Here is a 17,355-nt window from a genome sequence, read left to right as displayed (position 1 = left end):
GCTGCATTCTACGGCCACACCTCCCTGAACGCACCACACCTCGTCTGATCTCGGAAGCTAATCAGGGTCTGGCCTGTTTCCTACCTGGATGGGAGACCACATGGGAATACCGAGTGCTGTAGGCTTTTTTGCCTCCCGCTCCGCCTTGACATTTAGTGGCCCGCGGCCGAGGCCGCCTCCGCCCCCGCTGAGCACCGCTGCAGGCCTCACCTCCTCACGTCCCTCCCAACACAGCGCGCCGGAGGGATCGCTCCCCGCCGAGCTGGCTGGACATGCGGCCAGAATGCGGCCCTGGAAGGCAGCCGCCACCCCAGCCGCTCCCGTGGTGGCTGGCCCGGACCCAGACTCCGCCGCAGGCCGGGGTGCCGTCCGTGCGGCCCGCGAGGCCCTCGACCTGCACTTGGCCGCCCCCACCGGAGCCCAGCCGCGCCGCAGCCCCCTGTCTGCCCGTGTGTCTCTCCACAGCTCCCTCCGGAAAAAGCCCCCCCTCCGCCGTTTCGCCACGGCCGGGGGCGGGAGCGGGGGCGGGGGCCGGGGCCGCTTCTCCGGGCCTGCCGGCCACCAGGGCCGGGGTCCTGTGCTCGGCGGGCGGCGTGGGGGCAAGGGGGGGCCTTGCTGGGGCTAAGGGGCCGTGCCCACTCCATGGTGGCTCCCAGTGGCTTCGGGCCAGCTGCTGCCCGGCCGGAGGGCCGGCCCGGCCGTGGCCGGGCTGCGCCTAACTCCGCGTGGGCGGGCAGGGGGGGATGCCCAAGGGACCGCGGCCGCCGGGCCCTGAAGCCTCCGGGGCCGCGTCCCTGTGAGCGTCGAGCGGGATCTGCGGCGGGGCGCCAAGTGCCGACGGGCCTGGAGCGTCCCGCCCGCCCTGGGCTGCGAGGTGGCCCACCACTCCGCCACCCCCGGGTCCCCGAGGCCTCCTGTCGCCTGCCTGGGCGGGCGGCAGGGCCCTGCCGGAGAGGGCTGGCCGCCGGCATGGCGGTAAGGCGCAGGCGCCAGCGAAGCTGGGCCTCAAGAGGTACCGCGCGGGCCCCTCCTGCGTCTACGGCCATACCACCCTGAACGCGCCCGATCTCGTCTGATCTCGGAAGCTAAGCAGGGTCGGGCCTGGTTAGTACTTGGATGGGAGACCGCCTGGGAATACCGGGTGCTGTAGGCTTTTTGCCTCCCGCTCCGCCTTCTCCTTTAGTCGCCCGCCGCCTCCGCCCCCGCCCCCGCCCCCGCCGGGCAGCGCTGCAGGCCCCACCTCCTCCGGCCCCTCCCACCACAGCGCGCCAGAGGGGGCGCTTCGCGCCGGCCTGGCCGGCCAGGCGGCCAGAAGGCGGCCCTGGAAGGCAGCCGCCACCCCAGCCGCTCCCGTGGTGGCTGGCCCGGACCCAGACTCCGCCGCAGGCCGGGGTGCCGTCCGTGCGGCCCACGAAGCCCTCGACCTGCACTTGGCCGCCCCCACCGGAGCCCAGCCGCGCCGCAGCCCCCTGTCTGCCCGTGTGTCTCTCCACAGCTCCCTCCGGAAAAAGCCCACCCTTTGCCACTTCGCCACGGCCGAGAGTGGGAGCGGGGTCGTGGGCTGGGACCGGTTCGCTGGGCTGGCTAGACACCAGGCGCCGGGAACTTTGCTCGGCAGTTGGCGTGGGGGCAAGGGTGGCGTTGCTGTGTCTAAGGGGCCGTGCCGGCTCAATGGTGGCTCCCAGTGGCTTCGGGCCAACTGCCGTTGGGCAGGCGGGCCGGCCAGGCCGTGGCTGGGCTGCGCCTAGCACTGTGTGGATTGACAGGGTGGGGAATGCACAAGGGACCGAGGGCCACAGGCCCTTAAGCCTCCGGGGCCAAGTCCTGTGAGCGTTGAGCGGCTCTGGGGCGGAGGGCCAAGCGCCTACAGGCCTGGAGGGTCCCGCCTGACCTGAGCTGCGAAGTCGCCCACAACTCCACCACCCCCGGGCCCTCGAGGCCTCCTGTCGCTTGCCTGGGCGGACGGCAGGGCCGCGCCGGAGAGGGTTGGCTGCCGGGCTGGCGGTAAGTCGCCAGCACCAGCGAAGCTAAGCCTCAAGAGGCACACCGTGGCCCCCGCTGCATTCTACGGCCACACCTCCCTGAACGCACCACACCTCGTCTGATCTCGGAAGCTAATCAGGGTCTGGCCTGTTTCGTACCTGGATGGGAGACCACATGGGAATACCGAGTGCTGTAGGCTTTTTTGCCTCCCGCTCCGCCTTGACATTTAGTGGCCCGCGGCCGAGGCCGCCTCCGCCCCCGCTGAGCACCGCTGCAGGCCTCACCTCCTCACGTCCCTCCCAACACAGCGCGCCGGAGGGATCGCTCCCCGCCGAGCTGGCTGGACATGCGGCCAGAATGCGGCCCTGGAAGGCAGCCGCCACCCCAGCCGCTCCCGTGGTGGCTGGCCCGGACCCAGACTCCGCCGCAGGCCGGGGTGCCGTCCGTGCGGCCCGCGAGGCCCTCGACCTGCACTTGGCCGCCCCCACCGGAGCCCAGCCGCGCCGCAGCCCCCTGTCTGCCCGTGTGTCTCTCCACAGCTCCCTCCGGAAAAAGCCCCCCCTCCGCCGTTTCGCCACGGCCGGGGGCGGGAGCGGGGGCGGGGGCCGGGGCCGCTTCTCCGGGCCTGCCGGCCACCAGGGCCGGGGTCCTGTGCTCGGCGGGCGGCGTGGGGGCAAGGGGGGGCCTTGCTGGGGCTAAGGGGCCGTGCCCACTCCATGGTGGCTCCCAGTGGCTTCGGGCCAGCTGCTGCCCAGCCGGAGGGCCGGCCCGGCCGTTGCCGGGCTGCGCCTAACTCCGCGTGGGCGGGCAGGGGGGGATGCCCAAGGGACCGCGGCCGCCGGGCCCTGAAGCCTCCGGGGCCGCGTCCCTGTGAGCGTCGAGCGGGATCTGCGGCGGGGCGCCAAGCGCCGACGGGCCTGGAGCGTCCCGCCCGCCCTGGGCTGCGAGGTGGCCCACCACTCCGCCACCCCCGGGTCCCCGAGGCCTCCTGTCGCCTGCCTGGGCGGGCGGCAGGGCCCTGCGGGAGAGGGCTGGCCGCCGGCATGGCGGTAAGGCGCAGGCGCCAGCGAAGCTGGGCCTCAAGAGGTACCGCGCGGGCCCCTCCTGCGTCTACGGCCATACCACCCTGAACGCGCCCGATCTCGTCTGATCTCGGAAGCTAAGCAGGGTCGGGCCTGGTTAGTACTTGGATGGGAGACCGCCTGGGAATACCGGGTGCTGTAGGCTTTTTGCCTCCCGCTCCGCCTTCTCCTTTAGTCGCCCGCCGCCTCCGCCCCCGCCCCCGCCCCCGCCGGGCAGCGCTGCAGGCCCCACCTCCTCCGGCCCCTCCCACCACAGCGCGCCAGAGGGGGCGCTTCGCGCCGGCCTGGCCGGCCAGGCGGCCAGAAGGCGGCCCTGGAAGGCAGCCGCCACCCCAGCCGCTCCCGTGGTGGCTGGCCCGGACCCAGACTCCGCCGCAGGCCGGGGTGCCGTCCGTGCGGCCCACGAAGCCCTCGACCTGCACTTGGCCGCCCCCACCGGAGCCCAGCCGCGCCGCAGCCCCCTGTCTGCCCGTGTGTCTCTCCACAGCTCCCTCCGGAAAAAGCCCACCCTTTGCCACTTCGCCACGGCCGAGAGTGGGAGCGGGGTCGTGGGCTGGGACCGGTTCGCTGGGCTGGCTAGACACCAGGCGCCGGGAACTTTGCTCGGCAGTTGGCGTGGGGGCAAGGGTGGCGTTGCTGTGTCTAAGGGGCCGTGCCGGCTCAATGGTGGCTCCCAGTGGCTTCGGGCCAACTGCCGTTGGGCAGGCGGGCCGGCCAGGCCGTGGCTGGGCTGCGCCTAGCACTGTGTGGATTGACAGGGTGGGGAATGCACAAGGGACCGAGGGCCACAGGCCCTTAAGCCTCCGGGGCCAAGTCCTGTGAGCGTTGAGCGGCTCTGGGGCGGAGGGCCAAGCGCCTACAGGCCTGGAGGGTCCCGCCTGACCTGAGCTGCGAAGTCGCCCACAACTCCACCACCCCCGGGCCCTCGAGGCCTCCTGTCGCTTGCCTGGGCGGACGGCAGGGCCGCGCCGGAGAGAGTTGGCTGCCGGGCTGGCGGTAAGTCGCCAGCACCAGCGAAGCTAAGCCTCAAGAGGCACACCGTGGCCCCCGCTGCATTCTACGGCCACACCTCCCTGAACGCACCACACCTCGTCTGATCTCGGAAGCTAATCAGGGTCTGGCCTGTTTCGTACCTGGATGGGAGACCACATGGGAATACCGAGTGCTGTAGGCTTTTTTGCCTCCCGCTCCGCCTTGACATTTAGTGGCCCGCGGCCGAGGCCGCCTCCGCCCCCGCTGAGCACCGCTGCAGGCCTCACCTCCTCACGTCCCTCCCAACACAGCGCGCCGGAGGGATCGCTCCCCGCCGAGCTGGCTGGACATGCGGCCAGAATGCGGCCCTGGAAGGCAGCCGCCACCCCAGCCGCTCCCGTGGTGGCTGGCCCGGACCCAGACTCCGCCGCAGGCCGGGGTGCCGTCCGTGCGGCCCGCGAGGCCCTCGACCTGCACTTGGCCGCCCCCACCGGAGCCCAGCCGCGCCGCAGCCCCCTGTCTGCCCGTGTGTCTCTCCACAGCTCCCTCCGGAAAAAGCCCCCCCTCCGCCGTTTCGCCACGGCCGGGGGCGGGAGCGGGGGCGGGGGCCGGGGCCGCTTCTCCGGGCCTGCCGGCCACCAGGGCCGGGGTCCTGTGCTCGGCGGGCGGCGTGGGGGCAAGGGGGGGCCTTGCTGGGGCTAAGGGGCCGTGCCCACTCCATGGTGGCTCCCAGTGGCTTCGGGCCAGCTGCTGCCCAGCCGGAGGGCCGGCCCGGCCGTGGCCGGGCTGCGCCTAACTCCGCGTGGGCGGGCAGGGGGGGATGCCCAAGGGACCGCGGCCGCCGGGCCCTGAAGCCTCCGGGGCCGCGTCCCTGTGAGCGTCGAGCGGGATCTGCGGCGGGGCGCCAAGCGCCGACGGGCCTGGAGCGTCCCGCCCGCCCTGGGCTGCGAGGTGGCCCACCACTCCGCCACCCCCGGGTCCCCGAGGCCTCCTGTCGCCTGCCTGGGCGGGCGGCAGGGCCCTGCGGGAGAGGGCTGGCCGCCGGCATGGCGGTAAGGCGCAGGCGCCAGCGAAGCTGGGCCTCAAGAGGCACCGCGCGGGCCCCTCCTGCGTCTACGGCCATACCACCCTGAACGCGCCCGATCTCGTCTGATCTCGGAAGCTAAGCAGGGTCGGGCCTGGTTAGTACTTGGATGGGAGACCGCCTGGGAATACCGGGTGCTGTAGGCTTTTTGCCTCCCGCTCCGCCTTCTCCTTTAGTCGCCCGCCGCCTCCGCCCCCGCCCCCGCCCCCGCCCCCGCCGGGCACCGCTGCAGGCCCCACCTCCTCCGGCCCCTCCCACCACAGCGCGCCAGAGGGGGCGCTCTCCGCCTGCCTGGCCGGCCAGGCGGCCAGAAGGCGGCCCTGGAAGGCAGCCGCATCCCAGCCGCTCCCGGGGTGGCTGGCCTGAACCCAGACTCCGCCTCAGGCCCGGGTGCCGGCCGTGCGGCCCGCGAGCCCCTTGACCTGCACCTGGCCGCCCCCACCAGCGCCCAGCCCCGGCGCAGCCACCTATCTGCCGGTGTGTCTCTCCACAGCTCCCTCCGGAAAAAGCCCCCCCTCCGCCGTTTCGCCACGGCCGGGGGCGGGAGCGGGGGCGGGGGCCGGGGCCGGTGCTCCGGGCCGGCCGGCCACAAGGCGCCGGGTCCTGTGCTCGGCGGGTGGCGTGGGGGCAAGGGTGGCCTTGCTGGGGCTAAGGGGCCGTGCCGACTCAATGGTGGCTCCCAGTGGGTTAAGGGCCGACTGCCGTCGGGCAGGAGGGCCGGCCCGGGCTGCGGCTGGGCTGCGCCTAGCGCCGCGTGGGCGGGCAGAGGGGAGGCCCAAGGGACCGCGGGCCCCGGGCCCTGAAGCCTCCGGGGCCACGTCCCTGTGAGCGACGTGCGGGATCTGGGGCGGGGCGCCAAGCGCCGAACGGTTTGGTGGGTCCCGCCCGCCCTGGGCTGGGAGGTCGCCGAACCCTCCGCCACCCCCCTGGTACCCGAGGCCGCCGTTGCCCTGCCTGGGCGGGCGGCGGGGCCCTGCCGGGGCGGGCTGGCCGCCGGGCTGGCGGGGAGGCGCAAGCGCCAGCGAAGCTGGGCCTCAAGAGGCACTCCGCGGGCCCCTTTTAACGTCTACGGCCATACCACCCTGAACGCGCCCGATCTCGTCTGATCTCGGAAGCTAAGCAGGGTCGGGCCTGGTTAGTACTTGGATGGGAGACCGCCTGGGAATACCGGGTGCTGTAGGCTTTTTGCCTCCCGCTCCGCCTTCTCCTTTAGTCGCCCGCGGCCTAGGCCGAGGCCGAGGCCGAGGCCGAGGCCGCTGCCTCCGCCCCCGCCCCCGCCCCCGCCGGGCAGCGCTGCAGGCCCCACCTCCTCCGGCCCCTCCCACCACAGCGCGCCAGAGGGGGCGCTCCGCGCCGGCCTGGCCGGCCAGGCGGCCAGAAGGCGGCCCTGGAAGGCAGCCGCCACCCCAGCCGCTCCCGTGGTGGCTGGCCCGGACCCAGACTCCGCCGCAGGCCGGGGTGCCGTCCGTGCGGCCCACGAAGCCCTCGACCTGCACTTGGCCGCCCCCACCGGAGCCCAGCCGCGCCGCAGCCCCCTGTCTGCCCGTGTGTCTCTCCACAGCTCCCTCCGGAAAAAGCCCACCCTTTGCCACTTCGCCACGGCCGAGAGTGGGAGCGGGGTCGTGGGCTGGGACCGGTTCGCTGGGCTGGCTAGACACCAGGCGCCGGGAACTTTGCTCGGCAGTTGGCGTGGGGGCAAGGGTGGCGTTGCTGTGTCTAAGGGGCCGTGCCGGCTCAATGGTGGCTCCCAGTGGCTTCGGGCCAACTGCCGTTGGGCAGGCGGGCCGGCCAGGCCGTGGCTGGGCTGCGCCTAGCACTGTGTGGATTGACAGGGTGGGGAATGCACAAGGGACCGAGGGCCACAGGCCCTTAAGCCTCCGGGGCCAAGTCCTGTGAGCGTTGAGCGGCTCTGGGGCGGAGGGCCAAGCGCCTACAGGCCTGGAGGGTCCCGCCTGACCTGAGCTGCGAAGTCGCCCACAACTCCACCACCCCCGGGCCCTCGAGGCCTCCTGTCGCTTGCCTGGGCGGACGGCAGGGCCGCGCCGGAGAGGGTTGGCTGCCGGGCTGGCGGTAAGTCGCCAGCACCAGCGAAGCTAAGCCTCAAGAGGCACACCGTGGCCCCCGCTGCATTCTACGGCCACACCTCCCTGAACGCACCACACCTCGTCTGATCTCGGAAGCTAATCAGGGTCTGGCCTGTTTCGTACCTGGATGGGAGACCACATGGGAATACCGAGTGCTGTAGGCTTTTTTGCCTCCCGCTCCGCCTTGACATTTAGTGGCCCGCGGCCGAGGCCGCCTCCGCCCCCGCTGAGCACCGCTGCAGGCCTCACCTCCTCACGTCCCTCCCAACACAGCGCGCCGGAGGGATCGCTCCCCGCCGAGCTGGCTGGACATGCGGCCAGAATGCGGCCCTGGAAGGCAGCCGCCACCCCAGCCGCTCCCGTGGTGGCTGGCCCGGACCCAGACTCCGCCGCAGGCCGGGGTGCCGTCCGTGCGGCCCGCGAGGCCCTCGACCTGCACTTGGCCGCCCCCACCAGAGCCCAGCCGCGCCGCAGCCCCCTGTCTGCCCGTGTGTCTCTCCACAGCTCCCTCCGGAAAAAGCCCCCCCCTCCGCCGTTTCGCCACGGCCGGGGGCGGGAGCGGGGGCGGGGGCCGGGGCCGCTTCTCCGGGCCTGCCGGCCACCAGGGCCGGGGTCCTGTGCTCGGCGGGCGGCGTGGGGGCAAGGGGGGGCCTTGCTGGGGCTAAGGGGCCGTGCCCACTCCATGGTGGCTCCCAGTGGCTTCGGGCCAGCTGCTGCCCGGCCGGAGGGCCGGCCCGGCCGTGGCCGGGCTGCGCCTAACTCCGCGTGGGCGGGCAGGGGGGGATGCCCAAGGGACCGCGGCCGCCGGGCCCTGAAGCCTCCGGGGCCGCGTCCCTGTGAGCGTCGAGCGGGATCTGCGGCGGGGCGCCAAGTGCCGACGGGCCTGGAGCGTCCCGCCCTCCCTGGGCTGCGAGGTGGCCCACCACTCCGCCACCCCCGGGTCCCCGAGGCCTCCTGTCGCCTGCCTGGGCGGGCGGCAGGGCCCTGCCGGAGAGGGCTGGCCGCCGGCATGGCGGTAAGGCGCAGGCGCCAGCGAAGCTGGGCCTCAAGAGGTACCGCGCGGGCCCCTCCTGCGTCTACGGCCATACCACCCTGAACGCGCCTGATCTCGTCTGATCTCGGAAGCTAAGCAGGGTCGGGCCTGGTTAGTACTTGGATGGGAGACCGCCTGGGAATACCGGGTGCTGTAGGCTTTTTGCCTCCCGCTCCGCCTTCTCCTTTAGTCGCCCGCCGCCTCCGCCCCCGCCCCCGCCCCCGCCGGGCAGCGCTGCAGGCCCCACCTCCTCCGGCCCCTCCCACCACAGCGCGCCAGAGGGGGCGCTCCGCGCCGGCCTGGCCGGCCAGGCGGCCAGAAGGCGGCCCTGGAAGGCAGCCGCCACCCCAGCCGCTCCCGTGGTGGCTGGCCCGGACCCAGACTCCGCCGCAGGCCGGGGTGCCGTCCGTGCGGCCCACGAAGCCCTCGACCTGCACTTGGCCGCCCCCACCGGAGCCCAGCCGCGCCGCAGCCCCCTGTCTGCCCGTGTGTCTCTCCACAGCTCCCTCCGGAAAAAGCCCACCCTTTGCCACTTCGCCACGGCCGAGAGTGGGAGCGGGGTCGTGGGCTGGGACCGGTTCGCTGGGCTGGCTAGACACCAGGCGCCGGGAACTTTGCTCGGCAGTTGGCGTGGGGGCAAGGGTGGCGTTGCTGTGTCTAAGGGGCCGTGCCGGCTCAATGGTGGCTCCCAGTGGCTTCGGGCCAACTGCCGTTGGGCAGGCGGGCCGGCCAGGCCGTGGCTGGGCTGCGCCTAGCACTGTGTGGATTGACAGGGTGGGGAATGCACAAGGGACCGAGGGCCACAGGCCCTTAAGCCTCCGGGGCCAAGTCCTGTGAGCGTTGAGCGGCTCTGGGGCGGAGGGCCAAGCGCCTACAGGCCTGGAGGGTCCCGCCTGACCTGAGCTGCGAAGTCGCCCACAACTCCACCACCCCCGGGCCCTCGAGGCCTCCTGTCGCTTGCCTGGGCGGACGGCAGGGCCGCGCCGGAGAGGGTTGGCTGCCGGGCTGGCGGTAAGTCGCCAGCACCAGCGAAGCTAAGCCTCAAGAGGCACACCGTGGCCCCCGCTGCATTCTACGGCCACACCTCCCTGAACGCACCACACCTCGTCTGATCTCGGAAGCTAATCAGGGTCTGGCCTGTTTCGTACCTGGATGGGAGACCACATGGGAATACCGAGTGCTGTAGGCTTTTTTGCCTCCCGCTCCGCCTTGACATTTAGTGGCCCGCGGCCGAGGCCGCCTCCGCCCCCGCTGAGCACCGCTGCAGGCCTCACCTCCTCACGTCCCTCCCAACACAGCGCGCCGGAGGGATCGCTCCCCGCCGAGCTGGCTGGACATGCGGCCAGAATGCGGCCCTGGAAGGCAGCCGCCACCCCAGCCGCTCCCGTGGTGGCTGGCCCGGACCCAGACTCCGCCGCAGGCCGGGGTGCCGTCCGTGCGGCCCGCGAGGCCCTCGACCTGCACTTGGCCGCCCCCACCGGAGCCCAGCCGCGCCGCAGCCCCCTGTCTGCCCGTGTGTCTCTCCACAGCTCCCTCCGGAAAAAGCCCCCCCCTCCGCCGTTTCGCCACGGCCGGGGGCGGGAGCGGGGGCGGGGGCCGGGGCCGGTGCTCCGGGCCGGCCGGCCACAAGGCGCCGGGTCCTGTGCTCGGCGGGTGGCGTGGGGGCAAGGGTGGCCTTGCTGGGGCTAAGGGGCCGTGCCGACTCAATGGTGGCTCCCAGTGGGTTAAGGGCCGACTGCCGTCGGGCAGGAGGGCCGGCCCGGGCTGCGGCTGGGCTGCGCCTAGCGCCGCGTGGGCGGGCAGAGGGGAGGCCCAAGGGACCGCGGGCCCCGGGCCCTGAAGCCTCCGGGGCCACGTCCCTGTGAGCGACGTGCGGGATCTGGGGCGGGGCGCCAAGCGCCGAACGGTTTGGTGGGTCCCGCCCGCCCTGGGCTGGGAGGTCGCCGAACCCTCCGCCACCCCCCTGGTACCCGAGGCCGCCGTTGCCCTGCCTGGGCGGGCGGCGGGGCCCTGCCGGGGCGGGCTGGCCGCCGGGCTGGCGGGGAGGCGCAAGCGCCAGCGAAGCTGGGCCTCAAGAGGCACTCCGCGGGCCCCTTTTAACGTCTACGGCCATACCACCCTGAACGCGCCCGATCTCGTCTGATCTCGGAAGCTAAGCAGGGTCGGGCCTGGTTAGTACTTGGATGGGAGACCGCCTGGGAATACCGGGTGCTGTAGGCTTTTTGCCTCCCGCTCCGCCTTCTCCTTTAGTCGCCCGCGGCCTAGGCCGAGGCCGAGGCCGAGGCCGAGGCCGCTGCCTCCGCCCCCGCCCCCGCCCCCGCCGGGCAGCGCTGCAGGCCCCACCTCCTCCGGCCCCTCCCACCACAGCGCGCCAGAGGGGGCGCTCCGCGCCGGCCTGGCCGGCCAGGCGGCCAGAAGGCGGCCCTGGAAGGCAGCCGCCACCCCAGCCGCTCCCGTGGTGGCTGGCCCGGACCCAGACTCCGCCGCAGGCCGGGGTGCCGTCCGTGCGGCCCACGAAGCCCTCGACCTGCACTTGGCCGCCCCCACCGGAGCCCAGCCGCGCCGCAGCCCCCTGTCTGCCCGTGTGTCTCTCCACAGCTCCCTCCGGAAAAAGCCCACCCTTTGCCACTTCGCCACGGCCGAGAGTGGGAGCGGGGTCGTGGGCTGGGACCGGTTCGCTGGGCTGGCTAGACACCAGGCGCCGGGAACTTTGCTCGGCAGTTGGCGTGGGGGCAAGGGTGGCGTTGCTGTGTCTAAGGGGCCGTGCCGGCTCAATGGTGGCTCCCAGTGGCTTCGGGCCAACTGCCGTTGGGCAGGCGGGCCGGCCAGGCCGTGGCTGGGCTGCGCCTAGCACTGTGTGGATTGACAGGGTGGGGAATGCACAAGGGACCGAGGGCCACAGGCCCTTAAGCCTCCGGGGCCAAGTCCTGTGAGCGTTGAGCGGCTCTGGGGCGGAGGGCCAAGCGCCTACAGGCCTGGAGGGTCCCGCCTGACCTGAGCTGCGAAGTCGCCCACAACTCCACCACCCCCGGGCCCTCGAGGCCTCCTGTCGCTTGCCTGGGCGGACGGCAGGGCCGCGCCGGAGAGGGTTGGCTGCCGGGCTGGCGGTAAGTCGCCAGCACCAGCGAAGCTAAGCCTCAAGAGGCACACCGTGGCCCCCGCTGCATTCTACGGCCACACCTCCCTGAACGCACCACACCTCGTCTGATCTCGGAAGCTAATCAGGGTCTGGCCTGTTTCGTACCTGGATGGGAGACCACATGGGAATACCGAGTGCTGTAGGCTTTTTTGCCTCCCGCTCCGCCTTGACATTTAGTGGCCCGCGGCCGAGGCCGCCTCCGCCCCCGCTGAGCACCGCTGCAGGCCTCACCTCCTCACGTCCCTCCCAACACAGCGCGCCGGAGGGATCGCTCCCCGCCGAGCTGGCTGGACATGCGGCCAGAATGCGGCCCTGGAAGGCAGCCGCCACCCCAGCCGCTCCCGTGGTGGCTGGCCCGGACCCAGACTCCGCCGCAGGCCGGGGTGCCGTCCGTGCGGCCCGCGAGGCCCTCGACCTGCACTTGGCCGCCCCCACCGGAGCCCAGCCGCGCCGCAGCCCCGTCTGTCCGTGTGTCTCTCCACAGCTCCCTCCGGAAAAAGCCCCCCCCTCCGCCGTTTCGCCACGGCCGGGGGCGGGAGCGGGGGCGGGGGCCGGGGCCGCTTCTCCGGGCCTGCCGGCCACCAGGGCCGGGGTCCTGTGCTCGGCGGGCGGCGTGGGGGCAAGGGGGGGCCTTGCTGGGGCTAAGGGGCCGTGCCCACTCCATGGTGGCTCCCAGTGGCTTCGGGCCAGCTGCTGCCCGGCCGGAGGGCCGGCCCGGCCGTGGCCGGGCTGCGCCTAACTCCGCGTGGGCGGGCAGGGGGGGATGCCCAAGGGACCGCGGCCGCCGGGCCCTGAAGCCTCCGGGGCCGCGTCCCTGTGAGCGTCGAGCGGGATCTGCGGCGGGCCGCCAAGCGCCGACGGGCCTGGAGCGTCCCGCCCGCCCTGGGCTGCGAGGTGGCCCACCACTCCGCCACCCCCGGGTCCCCGAGGCCTCCTGTCGCCTGCCTGGGCGGGCGGCAGGGCCCTGCCGGAGAGGGCTGGCCGCCGGCATGGCGGTAAGGCGCAGGCGCCAGCGAAGCTGGGCCTCAAGAGGTACCGCGCGGGCCCCTCCTGCGTCTACGGCCATACCACCCTGAACGCGCCCGATCTCGTCTGATCTCGGAAGCTAAGCAGGGTCGGGCCTGGTTAGTACTTGGATGGGAGACCGCCTGGGAATACCGGGTGCTGTAGGCTTTTTGCCTCCCGCTCCGCCTTCTCCTTTAGTCGCCCGCTGCCTCCGCCCCCGCCCCCGCCCCCGCCGGGCAGCGCTGCAGGCCCCACCTCCTCCGGCCCCTCCCACCACAGCGCGCCAGAGGGGGCGCTCCGCGCCGGCCTGGCCGGCCAGGCGGCCAGAAGGCGGCCCTGGAAGGCAGCCGCCACCCCAGCCGCTCCCGTGGTGGCTGGCCCGGACCCAGACTCCGCCGCAGGCCGGGGTGCCGTCCGTGCGGCCCACGAAGCCCTCGACCTGCACTTGGCCGCCCCCACCGGAGCCCAGCCGCGCCGCAGCCCCCTGTCTGCCCGTGTGTCTCTCCACAGCTCCCTCCGGAAAAAGCCCACCCTTTGCCACTTCGCCACGGCCGAGAGTGGGAGCGGGGTCGTGGGCTGGGACCGGTTCGCTGGGCTGGCTAGACACCAGGCGCCGGGAACTTTGCTCGGCAGTTGGCGTGGGGGCAAGGGTGGCGTTGCTGTGTCTAAGGGGCCGTGCCGGCTCAATGGTGGCTCCCAGTGGCTTCGGGCCAACTGCCGTTGGGCAGGCGGGCCGGCCAGGCCGTGGCTGGGCTGCGCCTAGCACTGTGTGGATTGACAGGGTGGGGAATGCACAAGGGACCGAGGGCCACAGGCCCTTAAGCCTCCGGGGCCAAGTCCTGTGAGCGTTGAGCGGCTCTGGGGCGGAGGGCCAAGCGCCTACAGGCCTGGAGGGTCCCGCCTGACCTGAGCTGCGAAGTCGCCCACAACTCCACCACCCCCGGGCCCTCGAGGCCTCCTGTCGCTTGCCTGGGCGGACGGCAGGGCCGCGCCGGAGAGGGTTGGCTGCCGGGCTGGCGGTAAGTCGCCAGCACCAGCGAAGCTAAGCCTCAAGAGGCACACCGTGGCCCCCGCTGCATTCTACGGCCACACCTCCCTGAACGCACCACACCTCGTCTGATCTCGGAAGCTAATCAGGGTCTGGCCTGTTTCGTACCTGGATGGGAGACCACATGGGAATACCGAGTGCTGTAGGCTTTTTTGCCTCCCGCTCCGCCTTGACATTTAGTGGCCCGCGGCCGAGGCCGCCTCCGCCCCCGCTGAGCACCGCTGCAGGCCTCACCTCCTCACGTCCCTCCCAACACAGCGCGCCGGAGGGATCGCTCCCCGCCGAGCTGGCTGGACATGCGGCCAGAATGCGGCCCTGGAAGGCAGCCGCCACCCCAGCCGCTCCCGTGGTGGCTGGCCCGGACCCAGACTCCGCCGCAGGCCGGGGTGCCGTCCGTGCGGCCCGCGAGGCCCTCGACCTGCACTTGGCCGCCCCCACCGGAGCCCAGCCGCGCCGCAGCCCCCTGTCTGCCCGTGTGTCTCTCCACAGCTCCCTCCGGAAAAAGCCCCCCCCTCCGCCGTTTCGCCACGGCCGGGGGCGGGAGCGGGGGCGGGGGCCGGGGCCGCTTCTCCGGGCCTGCCGGCCACCAGGGCCGGGGTCCTGTGCTCGGCGGGCGGCGTGGGGGCAAGGGGGGGCCTTGCTGGGGCTAAGGGGCCGTGCCCACTCCATGGTGGCTCCCAGTGGCTTCGGGCCAGCTGCTGCCCGGCCGGAGGGCCGGCCCGGCCGTGGCCGGGCTGCGCCTAACTCCGCGTGGGCGGGCAGGGGGGGATGCCCAAGGGACCGCGGCCGCCGGGCCCTGAAGCCTCCGGGGCCGCGTCCCTGTGAGCGTCGAGCGGGATCTGCGGCGGGGCGCCAAGCGCCGACGGGCCTGGAGCGTCCCGCCCGCCCTGGGCTGCGAGGTGGCCCACCACTCCGCCACCCCCGGGTCCCCGAGGCCTCCTGTCGCCTGCCTGGGCGGGCGGCAGGGCCCTGCCGGAGAGGGCTGGCCGCCGGCATGGTGGTAAGGCGCAGGCGCCAGCGAAGCTGGGCCTCAAGAGGTACCGCGCGGGCCCCTCCTGCGTCTACGGCCATACCACCCTGAACGCGCCCGATCTCGTCTGATCTCAGAAGCTAAGCAGGGTCGGGCCTGGTTAGTACTTGGATGGGAGACCGCCTGGGAATACCGGGTGCTGTAGGCTTTTTGCCTCCCGCTCCGCCTTCTCCTTTAGTCGCCCGCCGCCTCCGCCCCCGCCCCCGCCCCCGCCGGGCAGCGCTGCAGGCCCCACCTCCTCCGGCCCCTCCCACCACAGCGCGCCAGAGGGGGCGCTCCGCGCCGGCCTGGCCGGCCAGGCGGCCAGAAGGCGGCCCTGGAAGGCAGCCGCCACCCCAGCCGCTCCCGTGGTGGCTGGCCCGGACCCAGACTCCGCCGCAGGCCGGGGTGCCGTCCGTGCGGCCCACGAAGCCCTCGACCTGCACTTGGCCGCCCCCACCGGAGCCCAGCCGCGCCGCAGCCCCCTGTCTGCCCGTGTGTCTCTCCACAGCTCCCTCCGGAAAAAGCCCACCCTTTGCCACTTCGCCACGGCCGAGAGTGGGAGCGGGGTCGTGGGCTGGGACCGGTTCGCTGGGCTGGCTAGACACCAGGCGCCGGGAACTTTGCTCGGCAGTTGGCGTGGGGGCAAGGGTGGCGTTGCTGTGTCTAAGGGGCCGTGCCGGCTCAATGGTGGCTCCCAGTGGCTTCGGGCCAACTGCCGTTGGGCAGGCGGGCCGGCCAGGCCGTGGCTGGGCTGCGCCTAGCACTGTGTGGATTGACAGGGTGGGGAATGCACAAGGGACCGAGGGCCACAGGCCCTTAAGCCTCCGGGGCCAAGTCCTGTGAGCGTTGAGCGGCTCTGGGGCGGAGGGCCAAGCGCCTACAGGCCTGGAGGGTCCCGCCTGACCTGAGCTGCGAAGTCGCCCACAACTCCACCACCCCCGGGCCCTCGAGGCCTCCTGTCGCTTGCCTGGGCGGACGGCAGGGCCGCGCTGGAGAGGGTTGGCTGCCGGGCTGGCGGTAAGTCGCCAGCACCAGCGAAGCTAAGCCTCAAGAGGCACACCGTGGCCCCCGCTGCATTCTACGGCCACACCTCCCTGAACGCACCACACCTCGTCTGATCTCGGAAGCTAATCAGGGTCTGGCCTGTTTCGTACCTGGATGGGAGACCACATGGGAATACCGAGTGCTGTAGGCTTTTTTGCCTCCCGCTCCGCCTTGACATTTAGTGGCCCGCGGCCGAGGCCGCCTCCGCCCCCGCTGAGCACCGCTGCAGGCCTCACCTCCTCACGTCCCTCCCAACACAGCGCGCCGGAGGGATCGCTCCCCGCCGAGCTGGCTGGACATGCGGCCAGAATGCGGCCCTGGAAGGCAGCCGCCACCCCAGCCGCTCCCGTGGTGGCTGGCCCGGACCCAGACTCCGCCGCAGGCCGGGGTGCCGTCCGTGCGGCCCGCGAGGCCCTCGACCTGCACTTGGCCGCCCCCACCGGAGCCCAGCCGCGCCGCAGCCCCCTGTCTGCCCGTGTGTCTCTCCACAGCTCCCTCCGGAAAAAGCCCCCCCTCCGCCGTTTCGCCACGGCCGGGGGCGGGAGCGGGGGCGGGGGCCGGGGCCGCTTCTCCGGGCCTGCCGGCCACCAGGGCCGGGGTCCTGTGCTCGGCGGGCGGCGTGGGGGCAAGGGGGGGCCTTGCTGGGGCTAAGGGGCCGTGCCCACTCCATGGTGGCTCCCAGTGGCTTCGGGCCAGCTGCTGCCCGGCCGGAGGGCCGGCCCGGCCGTGGCCGGGCTGCGCCTAACTCCGCGTGGGCGGGCAGGGGGGGATGCCCAAGGGACCGCGGCCGCCGGGCCCTGAAGCCTCCGGGGCCGCGTCCCTGTGAGCGTCGAGCGGGATCTGCGGCGGGGCGCCAAGCGCCGACGGGCCTGGAGCGTCCCGCCCGCCCTGGGCTGCGAGGTGGCCCACCACTCCGCCACCCCCGGGTCCCCGAGGCCTCCTGTCGCCTGCCTGGGCGGGCGGCAGGGCCCTGCCGGAGAGGGCTGGCCGCCGGCATGGCGGTAAGGCGCAGGCGCCAGCGAAGCTGGGCCTCAAGAGGCACCGCGCGGGCCCCTCCTGCGTCTACGGCCATACCACCCTGAACGCGCCCGATCTCGTCTGATCTCGGAAGCTAAGCAGGGTCGGCCCTGGTTAGTACTTGGATGGGAGACCGCCTGGGAATACCGGGTGCTGTAGGCTTTTTGCCTCCCGCTCCGCCTTCTCCTTTAGTCGCCCGCCGCCTCCGCCCCCGCCCCCGCCCCCGCCCCCGCCGGGCACCGCTGCAGGCCCCACCTCCTCCGGCCCCTCCCACCACAGCGCGCCAGAGGGGGCGCTCTCCGCCTGCCTGGCCGGCCAGGCGGCCAGAAGGCGGCCCTGGAAGGCAGCCGCATCCCAGCCGCTCCCGGGGTGGCTGGCCTGAACCCAGACTCCGCCTCAGGCCCGGGTGCCGGCCGTGCGGCCCGCGAGCCCCTTGACCTGCACCTGGCCGCCCCCACCAGCGCCCAGCCCCGGCGCAGCCACCTATCTGCCGGTGTGTCTCTCCACAGCTCCCTCCGGAAAAAGCCCCCCCTCCGCCGTTTCGCCACGGCCGGGGGCGGGAGCGGGGGCGGGGGCCGGGGCCGGTGCTCCGGGCCGGCCGGCCACAAGGCGCCGGGTCCTGTGCTCGGCGGGTGGCGTGGGGGCAAGGGTGGCCTTGCTGGGGCTAAGGGGCCGTGCCGACTCAATGGTGGCTCCCAGTGGGTTAAGGGCCGACTGCCGTCGGGCAGGAGGGCCGGCCCGGGCTGCGGCTGGGCTGCGCCTAGCGCCGCGTGGGCGGGCAGAGGGGAGGCCCAAGGGACCGCGGGCCCCGGGCCCTGAAGCCTCCGGGGCCACGTCCCTGTGAGCGACGTG

The 17,355-nt window shown here is 73.6% G+C and overlaps 9 non-coding genes and 7 pseudogenes across 9 annotated transcripts; all 16 read left to right on the top strand.

The window, feature by feature from the left end:
• The first annotated feature begins 1,034 nt into the window (after positions 1-1,034).
• LOC133103785 (5S ribosomal RNA) lies at positions 1,035-1,153 on the top strand. The gene has a single exon (XR_009703377.1). It is a non-coding gene; the product is annotated as a 5S ribosomal RNA (ribosomal RNA).
• Positions 1,154-2,063: 910 nt separating this feature from the next.
• Positions 2,064-2,182, top strand: LOC133078353 (5S ribosomal RNA; annotated as a pseudogene).
• Positions 2,183-3,091: 909 nt separating this feature from the next.
• On the top strand, positions 3,092-3,210 carry LOC133103781 (5S ribosomal RNA). The gene has a single exon (XR_009703376.1). It is a non-coding gene; the product is annotated as a 5S ribosomal RNA (ribosomal RNA).
• Positions 3,211-4,120: 910 nt separating this feature from the next.
• On the top strand, positions 4,121-4,239 carry LOC133078348 (5S ribosomal RNA; annotated as a pseudogene).
• Positions 4,240-5,148: 909 nt separating this feature from the next.
• On the top strand, positions 5,149-5,267 carry LOC133103776 (5S ribosomal RNA). Its single transcript, XR_009703375.1, has one exon. It is a non-coding gene; the product is annotated as a 5S ribosomal RNA (ribosomal RNA).
• A 918-nt stretch (positions 5,268-6,185) lies between these two features.
• Positions 6,186-6,304, top strand: LOC133103762 (5S ribosomal RNA). Its single transcript, XR_009703372.1, has one exon. It is a non-coding gene; the product is annotated as a 5S ribosomal RNA (ribosomal RNA).
• Positions 6,305-7,250: 946 nt separating this feature from the next.
• Positions 7,251-7,369, top strand: LOC133078343 (5S ribosomal RNA; annotated as a pseudogene).
• Positions 7,370-8,279: 910 nt separating this feature from the next.
• On the top strand, positions 8,280-8,398 carry LOC133104288 (5S ribosomal RNA). Its single transcript, XR_009703514.1, has one exon. It is a non-coding gene; the product is annotated as a 5S ribosomal RNA (ribosomal RNA).
• Positions 8,399-9,308: 910 nt separating this feature from the next.
• LOC133078336 (5S ribosomal RNA) lies at positions 9,309-9,427 on the top strand (annotated as a pseudogene).
• A 912-nt stretch (positions 9,428-10,339) lies between these two features.
• On the top strand, positions 10,340-10,458 carry LOC133103756 (5S ribosomal RNA). The gene has a single exon (XR_009703369.1). It is a non-coding gene; the product is annotated as a 5S ribosomal RNA (ribosomal RNA).
• Positions 10,459-11,404: 946 nt separating this feature from the next.
• LOC133078329 (5S ribosomal RNA) lies at positions 11,405-11,523 on the top strand (annotated as a pseudogene).
• Positions 11,524-12,431: 908 nt separating this feature from the next.
• LOC133103751 (5S ribosomal RNA) lies at positions 12,432-12,550 on the top strand. Its single transcript, XR_009703368.1, has one exon. It is a non-coding gene; the product is annotated as a 5S ribosomal RNA (ribosomal RNA).
• Positions 12,551-13,460: 910 nt separating this feature from the next.
• Positions 13,461-13,579, top strand: LOC133078325 (5S ribosomal RNA; annotated as a pseudogene).
• A 910-nt stretch (positions 13,580-14,489) lies between these two features.
• Positions 14,490-14,608, top strand: LOC133104529 (5S ribosomal RNA). Its single transcript, XR_009703603.1, has one exon. It is a non-coding gene; the product is annotated as a 5S ribosomal RNA (ribosomal RNA).
• A 910-nt stretch (positions 14,609-15,518) lies between these two features.
• Positions 15,519-15,637, top strand: LOC133078320 (5S ribosomal RNA; annotated as a pseudogene).
• A 909-nt stretch (positions 15,638-16,546) lies between these two features.
• Positions 16,547-16,665, top strand: LOC133104515 (5S ribosomal RNA). The gene has a single exon (XR_009703600.1). It is a non-coding gene; the product is annotated as a 5S ribosomal RNA (ribosomal RNA).
• Positions 16,666-17,355: the final 690 nt, after the last annotated feature.

This window comes from Eubalaena glacialis, chromosome 1, assembly GCF_028564815.1.
Source record: "Eubalaena glacialis isolate mEubGla1 chromosome 1, mEubGla1.1.hap2.+ XY, whole genome shotgun sequence".
Lineage (NCBI taxonomy): Eukaryota > Metazoa > Chordata > Mammalia > Artiodactyla > Balaenidae > Eubalaena > Eubalaena glacialis.
This window is presented reverse-complemented; position numbering and strand designations above follow the sequence as displayed.